Here is a 12346-nt window from a genome sequence, read left to right as displayed (position 1 = left end):
AAAAACATTTCCAGTGACTCCTTCCAAAGGAAACCAAACCGGAATTAGTGCAGCACTCCTGGAGCATCTTATTGCTCTGAGAACTGAGGTGAGCATTAACAGCAGCATCGCAAGTGTTTCCAATTATCACTCCAAAATATGAATCAAATCCCACATTGCTGCATTTTAAGCCACATAACAGTTTGCATTCATCTAGCGTTGACACCACCTATTCAGTGGAAAATATCTCTCTCTGTGTGAATTAACTTTCTCCATCCTAAGTTACTCTGTTGGACCAGCTTTTAAGAGAAACAAAGGGAACTTTAACTAGCAACTTGATCTTCAAATTGATTTTCTGGCAGGATATAAATGGGGCTTCTGTCAAGAAAAGCAATGACAGCTGGCACCTCTGAACTCCATTGTTTTAACAAAACTCAACATTTTCTTGTGGCTGGGTTCCACACACACCTCTCAGTTCAGATCAAATGTGTTTTGTTTTCAGGAGCAGAAATCAGTGGTACTGTCAAGGCAGTACTTTAGGGCAGAAATCCAGGGCCCCACTCTGTAGGCTAAGCAGAAAGGCCTCAAACACAGCAGGCCTGTAACACATTTCCCCCTCAAAGAATCCTGGAAACTGGAAACTCATAACGTGCTCAGAGTCACTGTTGTTTCATTTTACCTGTCTTCCTTCTGCACCTGGTCCATCTTGGAGGTCTAGAAAAAACAAACAAACCCCAAAGCAGATCCAAAAAAACTGAGGTCTGCCCACCCCAGTAACCATACTATCTTAGCTTACTGAATTTAAGCAGCTCTCAGATTTGTGCGGTAGATATTGAACTAACCCTGTCTGTGTTTGCAATGGACCAAAGACAAGAAGTATCACAAAATTGAATCAGTTTGGCTGAGATACTTTATCTCTCCTCTGTCTCTCTCTGTGCACTGAATTTTACATTTATTACAGACACCATATCGCTGCCAGTGCTCCTTTGCAGTAAAAAAGAAAAGAAAAGAGGGAGCCAGCAAAACCATTTACCTACTGAAAAGATTTTGTCCTTGCCCAGTCAAGGATCTCAAACTATGTCAACCTCAGGCTGCTGTAGCACCTTAGAGTAGACCAGCACTAAATATGTGTGAGCTGAGCCAGCTATGTAATTTTATTTACTATTAATTTTTATCTTGCTTTTGTATTGCATATATTTTAACTCCATGTGTGCTCATTCGATCACTTAGGTCTGTGGAACTGGCACTTTTACAAGTGTTTGCACCCCACTTGCAATAAATTGGTCCTTCAGCCCAATCTTTGGAACTCCTTGCCCATTGATATTAGGCAGGTACCTTCGTTGTATTGTTGGAAGGTACCCCCGCAATGCAGGAATATTCAGCTGTCCCATACAGGGATCAAACCTGCAACCTTGGCGTTATCGGCACCATGCTCTAACCAACTGAGCCATCACTGTTACATTTCAGCAAGCCTACCCAGGCATGTAATGTTAGCATGCAATTTTAACAGGTGATTTTAATAAGTATAATGGTTTATAAATTACTTGTTTTTTAAATATTTTTTAACAAGTTTGTTTGTTACCCACCCTTTATCCTAAGTTCCCAGGGTGAGTTACAGCATTAAAAGACAATATAAAAACAATTTTAAGCAACTTGCAACCAAGAAAATGAGGTGTGTCCTAAAAACATAATCTCAAATGTCAAAATGTATGACAACTTGTTATGTAACCAAATGTTATCTAACTTGTTTTTGTTTGCTTTTATCTGTATTTTTTAATAAATAGTTTAGGTTGTCTTTTGCAAACCTCTTAGCAGCCTACTGTTTGAGTGTTATATAAGTAAATAATGAAGTATAGTAGTATCATTTTATCATATTTAACTTAACATGTAATGAATTGCTGTTCCAAATGCATTACTTTATTGTGATAATTACTTGATGTTTATTCTGAGCAGCTTTGGGCACGATGGAAAAGCAGCTTATAAGGAAACTACATTAACCACTGGTGCTTGACTGGGTCTAAAGTGAATGTAACATCAATGAATAATCTAGGGCAGCCTTATATCTGGTGCTATTGTGAACTACAACTCCCATCAATCCAAACATAACTAATGATCAGGGATGATGGGAGTTGTAGTCCACAACACCTTGGAGGAATTAAGTTGGCCACCCCGATCCAGGCATTTTAACGTCATCTGGGGTGAAAAGTAGTAAAAGTTGGTCTGTGTTTAGAACAGGGGGTGCCAACATTTTTGGACCAGTGGCCACATTTTGAATTTTGGGGGAGTGCTGGGGGCACGAGCCACAAAATAACTAGGGAGGCATGTGGCATAACCCAAAATTAGATAGACAGCCATCCTCAACAACTTTACGCTCCCCATAAGTCAGCTACATTCTCCAGGTCCTGATTGTAGAGATTGCACAACACTGATTTTACACAAACAAACACAGATGCTGTTGCTGTCTTAAGAGGGAGGGAACATTCCTCACTACCAGGAAAAATATACAAGGTGGTCACATGACACCCACTCTCATCTCACAGAAACCAGTTAGTGTTATGAGGCTGACAGAGAAATGCTGGATTTCCGCAGGTCAGGAAAAGGCTGGAGGCTTGAAATGCAACTGACTTCTATTCACAGAAAGTAACAGTGGGGCTTCTGTGGCTCGACTCCTTCAGCTTGAGACATTGCTGGAAAACTGACCTCTGGCCCTGCCTTTCCCCTCTAGCCTCTCACTCTGGAGACCTCCCCAACAGACGGAGACTGCAACGTGGGGATGGGCCTGTCTGGCCCTTTGCTTGGCAACATGCAGGGCTCTCCTGGAGCTGGGTTGTGAGAGGAGGAGAGCAGGAGGACTGAGACTGCGCTGCTGCGCGATGGCAGGTGTACCTTCCGATTCCTCCCTGTGTCTGTGCTCACACTGAAATGCTCAGCCTCCAGCCTTACCTTGGAAAGGCCTTCATCTTCTGACCACCACCACCCTGATCACTCCAACCTCCTGCTGCTACCACCTCCCAGCTCATCCGTCCCCCAGTCTCCTCCCTGATGTCCCACCACTAGGACCACAGAGTGTCATGGTCCGGTTCACAGGTGATTGAAGTCCCGGCTGGCGACGTCAGGACCAGGGATAAGATGGCGGGGTGGGAGCAGGAACAGGAGTTTAGAAGCCAGGAAGCCAAGAGTCCAAGGGTCAGAGAGCCGGGAGTCATGAAGTCAAGGGTCCGAGGGTCAGGAAGCAAGGAGTCACGAAGTCAAGGTTCCAAGGATCAAGAAGCAAGGAGTCACAAAGTCAGGGGTTCAAAGAGCCCAAGGCAGGAAATGTGTTGCTGTGGCAAAGAGCCAAAGGGAAATGCTAACCTTATACCCTTCCCAGCTCTTGCCACCAGGTGCTGTGAGTTACCAATCGGCCTCACCTGTGTGGCCGCACCTTGCCTCTTCAGAACAAACTTAGAAAGGCTCCAGTCCTGCAAAGTCCTACTGGTCACAAGGCCTGGCTCCTGCACGCACTCCTGACATGGAGTCTAAGTCCTCATCTTCCCTGTCCTCCCTGGGGAGCTCCTGGGCGGGAGGCTCCTACCACTCCTCCTCATCCAGCCAGTTCCTGACAGAAGGCAACTGCACGTTTTGCCCCATAACTTTCTTTCAAGTCAGGCTAGAGATGTACTTTCCCCCTCCCTCAATGAAAGCTCAATGTCTTGGGCACCTGCTCAGGTGTTCCAGTGAAAGCCTTTGAAGGTGCCATGGTGCACAGCTGATCTACTATGGAAAGCAATAATAGGAAAAATAACATCTTCTTACATAACAGATCTGGGCACCTTCTGTTTTATTCAGAGTGGCATCTGCTGACTTTGGGGACCAAGCTGCATTTTCATTCCTTTTTTAATATTTTTTGCTCTGCTGTCTCAGTTAAGGCAGAATAAAATGTGTTCAGCTTCCTTTTACGCAGATCTGTCTAGGTAATGTCATCTGGTCCTTGGCAGCCCTGTCCAATTTTAGTTAAGGTATGGCACTTTTTTTGTTGAGGAAGCTTCCTTATATCAAGTCAGACCAGGCATAGGCAAGCTTCAGGCCCCCAGGTGTTTTGGACTACAATTCCCATCATCCCTGACCACTGGTCCTGTTAGTTAGGGATCATGGGAGTTGTAGGCCAAAACATCTGGAGGGCCGAAGATTGCCTGAGTCAGACCCATGGTCCATCAAGCTCAGGTTGTCAAAAGTGATTGGCAGCAGCTCTGTGGGGTTTTGAGAAGGGGTCTTCCCTAGCCCTCCTTGGAGATGGCAGAGATTGAACCCAGAGCTTTCTGCATGCAAAGCAGATGTTCTTCTGCTGAACTGCAGCTCCCTTCTTGCAATTTTGAGAGCAGTAAGAATAAAGTATTACAGTTGTCCCATGTTTTAATATTATTTAACTGTCATGTAACTCTGTTAAACCACAGAGCCTAGGACCTGCCGATCAGAAGGCCGGCGGTTTGAATCCCCGCAATGGGGTGAGCTCCCATTGCTCGGTCCCTGCTCCTGCCAACCTAGCAGTTCAAAAGCACGTCAAAGTGCAAGTAGATAAATAGGTACCGCTCTGGCGGAAAGGTAAATGGTGTTTCTGTGCACTGCTCTGGTTCGCCAGAAGCGGCTTAGTCATGCTGGCCACATGATTGGGAAGTTGTATGCCGGCTCCCTCGGCCAATAAAGTGAGATGAGCGTCGTAACCCCAGAGTTGGTCATGACTGGACCTAATGGTCAGGGGTCCCTTTAGCTTTTTTTAACTGTCTTTAATTATTTGATTACTGAAACGACAAACACAAAATGTTCTCTTAAATAGTGCATTAGATACAAGCCAAGTGTGTTAAATTTATTTCTTAATCACTTAGTCTGGACCAAGGAAATAGATACAATTTTTAAAATAAAAAAACCCTACTGGCATATTTTACATAACTTATTTTCAAACTATTAAATTTTCTGGTAACCAATTTAATTCAAACACGGACAGTATTATAACTGTTTATTTGCTCCTGAGAAATGCCCAGCACTCCAGGAGAAGCAGCCTTTGAGGAGCACGTCATCCAAAGATGGCATGGCCTGCAAGATACAATGTAAAGAAGCATAAAACAGAATCAGTAGGAGCCGACAACTTTCTTAGAACCATTTGGTGAAAGCAAGAGTAGCCGATGTGGTGCTGTCTAGATGTTGTGGACTACATGCTCCAACAGCCTCAGTCAATATAGCCAATGATCAGGGATGATGGGAGTTTTAGTCCACAACATCTGTAGGGCACCATCTTGGCTAACTTTTGAGTTAAATCAACAAGCTCTCTACAGATGTTCAAGAATTGGAATAAAGCAACATGTGAGGGAGAGCAGCCTGCCAGCTCCACCTTCCCCAACCCGTCAAACAGCTGGAGAGCTACTGTCTGAAGTGGGAAGCTCCCAGCACAATGTGACCTGTACTGGTAAGAGCCATTGTGGTGTAGTGGTTAGAGTGCTGGTCTAGGACCTGGGAGACCAGGGTAAGCTGCTTTTCAGAAAATGCAAACTGAACCAACATTCTCCCCTATCCCAGCAGTCTCTGGCCACTATGATTCAAAATTCACACTTCTACAAATGTTGTGATCTAGTTCTCCAACTAATTTTAAAAAAGAATTAGGTGAAAATGTGTATAAAAATGCATATAAGTGAAAAATTACACAAAAAGTTAGGAAAAGTTGCTTGCAAAAATGTGTAAAAACTGCAAACAGAAATATGCGTATTAGGAGAAAATTGCACTATATTGCTGTTGAATTTTCATGGATAATTTTTATTTATTTGTTAATGGAAGTTGCTGCAGAAATTTGGAGAACCAAATGTAAGTTTCAAAAGACTAGAAAGCAAAACTGACAAGAGGGATCTATCTCTAACCTCGAGATAATTTTTCAGACCAAATTGTTTTAACTCTGCTTCAGTGTCCTTTCTCCCAGTCTTAATAGTTAATCATGCACGGAACTGTGGGCCAGGCAAGATAAGACAAAAAGCTAAATAAATAAGCGTTGCCTTTCTCCTCATTGTTTTGCAAGCAGCATCTAAAATAAACTCAGTGGTGATGATGTAACACCTGTTCTGCTGCTTCAGCCCATACTCAACATCAGTTTTCTGTTTTGTTTTACAAGGAATTAGTTGGTGGCTGAGTCAGTGATCAATCCCCAGGTCCTGTTTGCGGTAGCAAAGCTCAGCCATTAAATATGCCCACCCACCCTAAACAACAATGTCTCTTAGCTGATTGTCTTTTCCTTACTATTGAGCAATAATAAACAGTCTCCACATGGAGTGGGGGTGGGCAGATGGCCTTGGGAAATATGTCCTCAGAGGAATACGCTTCCTTGAACAGCCCCCAACCCCTCTTTGTCACTGTTTGTATATTCATTCTATTTACTCCCTTCTTCCAAAGGAAACCAAACCCAGGTAAGCACTGTGTGTACCCCTGAAAGTTTTCACCACTTTGGGGGAGTGAGGCAAGCATAACTCTACCACATAGGGAAGTAATGCAGGTGAATTGCACCTCAGGAGAAAGAAAGATAATGCCATACTTTTCAGGCAGAAGAAAATGTCATGCTGGGTAAAGGAGAATGGAACAGAAGAGATGGGAGTTAAGAACACAAGAGGCAGGATGGACAGAGAGTGAGCAGTAGGCCCATTGCAAACTAAGGGGCTAACTCATGCACACAAATTTTTGCAAAGCACATGACATCAATCACATAAAAATGCTGTCCTTTATTATTTCCCCATTTAATCTGGAATTACTGTGAGCGCAGAAACATTAAGTAAAAAACAAATAAATCCCTTAAAACAGGAGGGAAATATGGGCCGGTATTTTGACGAGGACGTCACCATGCAGATGCTATGAAAAATTTCATCCATGTGCAGCACCTAATCCATGATAAACTGTTGTGCGAAACTGCCCCTCATTACTCCTCCAAAGTTGATGCATAGAGAGGGGTGGAATTATAGATTCCTACAGTTCAACATTTACTTGCAATGTAATATATTGTTATGTGTTTGTGGGTGACAGACCTTTTAATCCCTGTACCCTGTACACATGACCCGGAAAAACTGTCTGCAGACAAACATCGGCTCCATCGGCCAGTAAAGCGAGATGAGCACCGCAACCCCAGAGTCGTTCGCGACTGGACTTAACTGTCAGGGGTCCTTTACCTTGTGAACTTTACCTCAGTCTAAGAATGGAATCCGAACAGTGAAAGGGCACTGGGAGGCCTCATTAGGGAAAGTGTGCCTCAGTTTAAGTACTGTTTTGGCTTAAGAACGGACCTCCAGAACGGATTAAGTTCGTAAACCGAGATACCGCCATATTAAAAACACAATAAAACTTTAAACATTAAAACTTCCCTAAACAGGGCTGCCTTCAGATGTCTTCTAAAAGTCAGGTAGTTGTTTATTTCCTTGACATCTGATGGTACAGGGTGGGCGCCACTACAAGGAAGGCCCTCTGCCTGGTTCCCTGTAACCTCACTTCTCGCAGTGAGGGAACTGCCAGAAGGCCCTTGGAGCTGGACCTCAGTGTCTGGGCTGAACAATGGGAGTGGAGACACTCCTTCAGGTACACTGGGCCGAGACTATGTGCCAGACAGTAAATGGGTGGATCTCCACCCCAGGTTCTGGATGGCTAGCCAAAGACAACACCAGAGTTTCAGGAAGGGAGTTTCAGGATTGCAGTGGGCATGGTGTAAGCTGGAGGAAAGATAATTGCAGTTTGCAAGCGGCACCAAGCTGGAGAAAGGTGGGAGTCAGAGCACAATGTGGGCTGACAGTTTGAATCTAAGACAGAATCCAAGGGAGAAACGGAACCCTCTTGTACTGTAATGCTGGAAGCCCCTCCATCACAGGATCAGGTTGTATAGATGTGTAAATAAGCCATATATCATAAAGACACCTCAGTCTCCGCTGTTCCTCATTGCCCAAAAGGAAACACAAACTTGGGGTAAAGAGTGCCTGGAACTCCCTGTAATCTCTGCTGTGGAGATTGGCGATATTGTGTGTCACAATATATTACAAATTAGCTTACTTTTTTCCGGGAAATGCCTCTTTTCTTTATTTTCAGGAAGGCCTGTTGTTATCCAGGAGGCCCTGTCACTGATGTACTCATGCTTCACTATTTTAAAAATCTCTGCCGAATTGCGGTTAGAAAAGGGATAATGTCTCCTCTGAGGCCTGAGCCAGGCCGTTTCGGACTTTCCTTCCAACCAGCATCCAGGGTCCCTCAACTTGTTATATTCAATCAAGAGGTTTTTCTCATCTTCGGCCATGTTGGTCAACTGGAACTTCTCTTTATCCCGAGATGAAGTCCTGCTTTTAAAAGCAGAGCAAAAATATAAGCAAGCCTCGGTAACTTCAAATGCTTTTAGTCCACGTGAAAGCAGGACACCTTAGCCCTGCTCAGTTGCTATAGGAATGAAACCTAAGATACAGTTGTGCAACAGAAGATGGTACAATCGTCTCTCTCCCTCCGCCCCCATGCTGATCAGTACTACTGTTTCTGGGATCAAATAATAAGGACGCTTTAAAACAAGGATAAGAAATGTGTCCAGGGGCCACCTTCCCTTGGGTGCAACCTTCTGAGGGCCGCATGCTAGAGGTGGGTGGGACCACAGGCAAAAAGTGGTTGGAGCAATGATATTCCCACACCCCTCTCTGTCTTCCGTTCAAGCAAGCAAGAGGCATTGTCTGAGTTTCAGGTCCCATATCAGCCAGGCACAAACATTCAAGGAGAGTGTGGTTGTGGAAGGGCAGACTCCCTAGGGCTAGACAGCCTAGCCAGTGATCAGGGACAATGGGAGTTGTAGTCCACAACATCTGTAGGGTACCCTGTTGGTTAAATCCATCATCTAATACAGAGGTTCCCAAACTTGTTTGCCCCACCATTTCAGAGAAAAAAAATACTCCCTAACTCAGTCTGATCTGCCCCAGGGGCAGGGCTGGTGCCACAGCCTGCCTGCCATTGGCCAAATAGGCAAGCTGTGATCTACTTCCCAGGCCTGGGAAGCTGAAAAGGGTTCACCCAAGCCCAGGAAAACCCCTCACCTGCAGCACGACCACCAGATCCAGGGGAGGCATTGTTGCCATCCCGCAACAGTGCCCGACCTGGTAGTAAGCATTATTACACAACAAACGTGGTGGGGTTTTTTTTTGAAATTCTCTTCTTTATGCTTCTACTGCCTTCTTATTTTTATTCAATGCCCCCCAATTGCACCTGAGGCTACTAATTGCTCCCCTGGGTCATTCTAACACCCCCCCAGGGGGCGGCATCACCCAGTTTGGGAAACACTGATCTAATATGACAGGAATAAATAATTATTACAGATGATGCATCTAAGTTGTGAAATAGGCTAGAAATGAACTCTTTAAAAGAAGGTACTTGGCCATCCAACTCATGAAGAGGTGCTGGAAGTGCTCCTTGTTCGAAGCACCATTTGATTTATAGCTGATTTGTGATAGAAATGATAATTTGGATGTAGCCTAGGTCTCCAGAATAGCATTTCCCAAGCTGGTGCCCTCCAGATGTTTTGGACTGCATTTCCCATCAGCCCTGCCAGCAAAGACAGTGGCCAAGAATGATGGGAAGTGTAGATCAAAACTGGGGAGGGTTGTTCTGGCAAACCACGGTCAGCATGCCAATCTTGATAAGGTCGTTGTTTCTTAGATTACCGTATTTTTCGTCCCATAGGACGCTCCGTCCCATAGGACGCACCTAGTTTTTTGGGGGGGGGGATAAAGGAATTTCCCCCCCTTTATTTCCCCCCCAAAAGCAGGTCGGGGAAACCGAACCAGGTCGAGGAACAGCGGGATGGTGGCGCTGCGCCTCCCTGCTGTCCCCTGAGTTTGTGGGGCTGGCCGATGTCTGCTTCAGCAGGCCCCGCCCGCCAGGCGGCAGGCTGCTATCCGCAGCATGGGGAGCCCTGTGGGGAACTCCTGCAGAGCTCCCCACGCTGCGGATGTATGCCCGGCGCGAGGGGCGCTCTGCTTCAGGGCGCCTTGCCCGCCGGGTGGCAGGCTGCTATCCGCAGCGTGGGGAGCCCTGCGGGGAACTCCTGCAGGGCTCCCCACGCTGCGGATGTCTGCCCGGTGCGAGGGGCGCTCTGCCTAGGCTGCGGATGTGTTCCCGAAGCGCTGGGCGCTCTGCTTTCAGGGCACCCGACGCTCCGGGAAGCAGGCTGCTATCCGCAGCCTAGACAGCCCTGCAGGAACTTCCGCAGGGCTGCCTAGGCTGCGGATGTCTTCCTGAAGCCTGGAGAGCGAGAGGGGTCGGTGTCCACCGACCCCTCTCGCTCTCCAAGCTTCAGCGAAAGCCTGCATTCACCCCATAGGACGCACCCAGATTTCCCCTTCATTTTTGGAGGGGAAAAAGTGCGTCCTATAGGGCGAAAAATACGGTACATGTCTTGCCAGAAAGTACTCCTATATTCTTCCCAATATGCTGGAGCTAGAGGTGGAGGCCTCCTATACCAGCTCAATCTTTAAGCAACACATACCCTGCAGTGCTCTGATTTCCTAAGAGATTATTGAGTGGGACTGCCAACTTAGATCTCCTGATGGAAAAACAGGGACTGTTTAGAACTTCAGGAAGTTCTGTAAATGCTTAGCAACTGGCAATTCGAATAATCAGCTGTCGCCTTCTGTGCCAGCTTTTAAAAGCTTGCTGAAAACTTTTCTGTGCTGCCAGGCCTATGTAGGCAATTAAGAGCTCATCCCCCACAATGGTCTATTCATGTTTGTTTTTAATTTCTTTTTGCTTTAAACTTATTTTTAACTTTCATTGTGTTATTGTTTGGTTTTATGTTTTTATATTATTGTAAGCAGCTGTGATATATTTTTATAATACAGTGGTATATAAATATTTATAAACAAATCATGACTAAATTAGCAATAAGGCTTCCCTTTGCTTGTTCAACCTTGTTGTCTTAAATTTTTTTTGGCAAGGAAGAGGTCTTTGTAGTTGCTGCAAAGCCTAGATCTTGCACAGTGTGAGGTTTCTCTGTCTGAACCTAGTGATACAGTATACTGTACAATAAAACAAGGACAAACTGGATAAGATACTATTTTACCTTCCAACTCTCTGCATAGTATCCCCTCTAGTGCAACATGTAGGTTTAGAAGAATGATTTAGATCAGGCATGAGTGGCATAAGTTGTGTATCTTGTGCACTGAACCATTTGGGTTCAGGAGACCTTAGGGGCTGCCTGAGTCCTTATAGATCAGCTCAATCGCAGAGATCATCTGGAGGAGGACTGTTATTCCCCCCACCATGTTACAGAGGCGTGACTGGCCTCAGTTTAGTGTCGCTGGTCCTGTGCTGTAAAACATACTACCAGCAGATATTCAGCAGACATCCTCACTTTTGAACATCTCTTGAAGACATTTTATGCCCAAAGCCCTTTGCAGTTTAACATCTTACTGAGTACCCAGTCCTCTTAACGATGGTTTTGTACATTTTTGACGGGTTTTTTTTATATTACTGCCCTGATATTTCATAATATTTCATGTAGAAGGGTTAGAGACACCCCCTACCCTCAAATGCCTGAGCCGTGATCTTAAGCAAGGGTGCTTCTAGCCAAGAGAAGAAAAAGCCAGAAAATGCAATCGCAGATCTCTCACATCACGTTTAACCCGTCCTTTCTGAACCTGTGTTTCCCTGCGCCTAAAATGACACACTACCTACAGAACCGTTTTCTGTCTCTTTCCTCCATCCACCCATCCTGGAAAAACAACAACAGAGCAGTGCAAATGCACATTTCACACAGTACCTACCCCACTGCAATACAAAAACAATGAGTCATCATCTCTGTGGACACTTTAATTTAGTTTTTGTTTTTGTATCCGTCTTACTGCACCCTTTGATTTCCAGGAGCTGCCCGGGTGTCTCTGTAGCATCCTCCTTTTCTCACTACATGCAAGGCACGAAAGGGTGCGCGGAGAATGGCAAGGGTGGGTGCGTGGGGGAAGAAACCTCTCTGGCGCCGGACGAGGGCCTGAGAAAGGAGAGGATCCCAGCAACCCCCCGCGGGGAGGGGTCAGTAGAGAGCTCCACGTGGCCCCCAGTGACATGGAAGAGGCGCACAAGCCTCGGACGGATGGAGAGATGGGCTAAGCCCCGCCCCCTTTCCCCGAGCCCGGCCGTCCCATTGGCTGCGGAAGCGGCTCCGGCGTATCTGCCGAGGGGGGCGAGCGTCGTGTGCGCATGCGGGAGCCGGCCGCGAGTTGTTAGTGGGGCGGAAAGCGTTGCGGAGCGAGGGTGGGCGCCGCGTCCGTTGCTTAGCCCTCCTGGCCCTTCCGTGCTGCGGGGCAGAGTGGCAGCGGCGGCGGGGGAAAGGCGAGAGGCCCCCCGGGACAGA

At 46.1% G+C, this 12346-nt stretch overlaps 1 long non-coding RNA gene across 1 annotated transcript; it reads right to left on the bottom strand.

Annotated features, from left to right (window-relative positions):
- Positions 1 to 4957: 4957 nt before the first annotated feature.
- Positions 4958 to 12090, bottom strand: LOC310702900. Its single transcript, XR_014523767.1, has 2 exons — positions 11763 to 12090; positions 4958 to 5049 (listed from the first exon to the last, which is right to left on the bottom strand). It is a non-coding gene; the product is annotated as an uncharacterized lncRNA (long non-coding RNA).
- Between the last annotated feature and the right edge of the window lie 256 nt (positions 12091 to 12346).

This window comes from Podarcis liolepis (assembly GCF_965112155.1).
Source record: "Podarcis liolepis genome assembly, chromosome: 3".
NCBI lineage: Eukaryota > Metazoa > Chordata > Lepidosauria > Squamata > Lacertidae > Podarcis > Podarcis liolepis.
The sequence above is the reverse complement of the archived record's forward strand: the minus strand, read 5'-3'. Positions and strand labels throughout refer to the sequence as shown.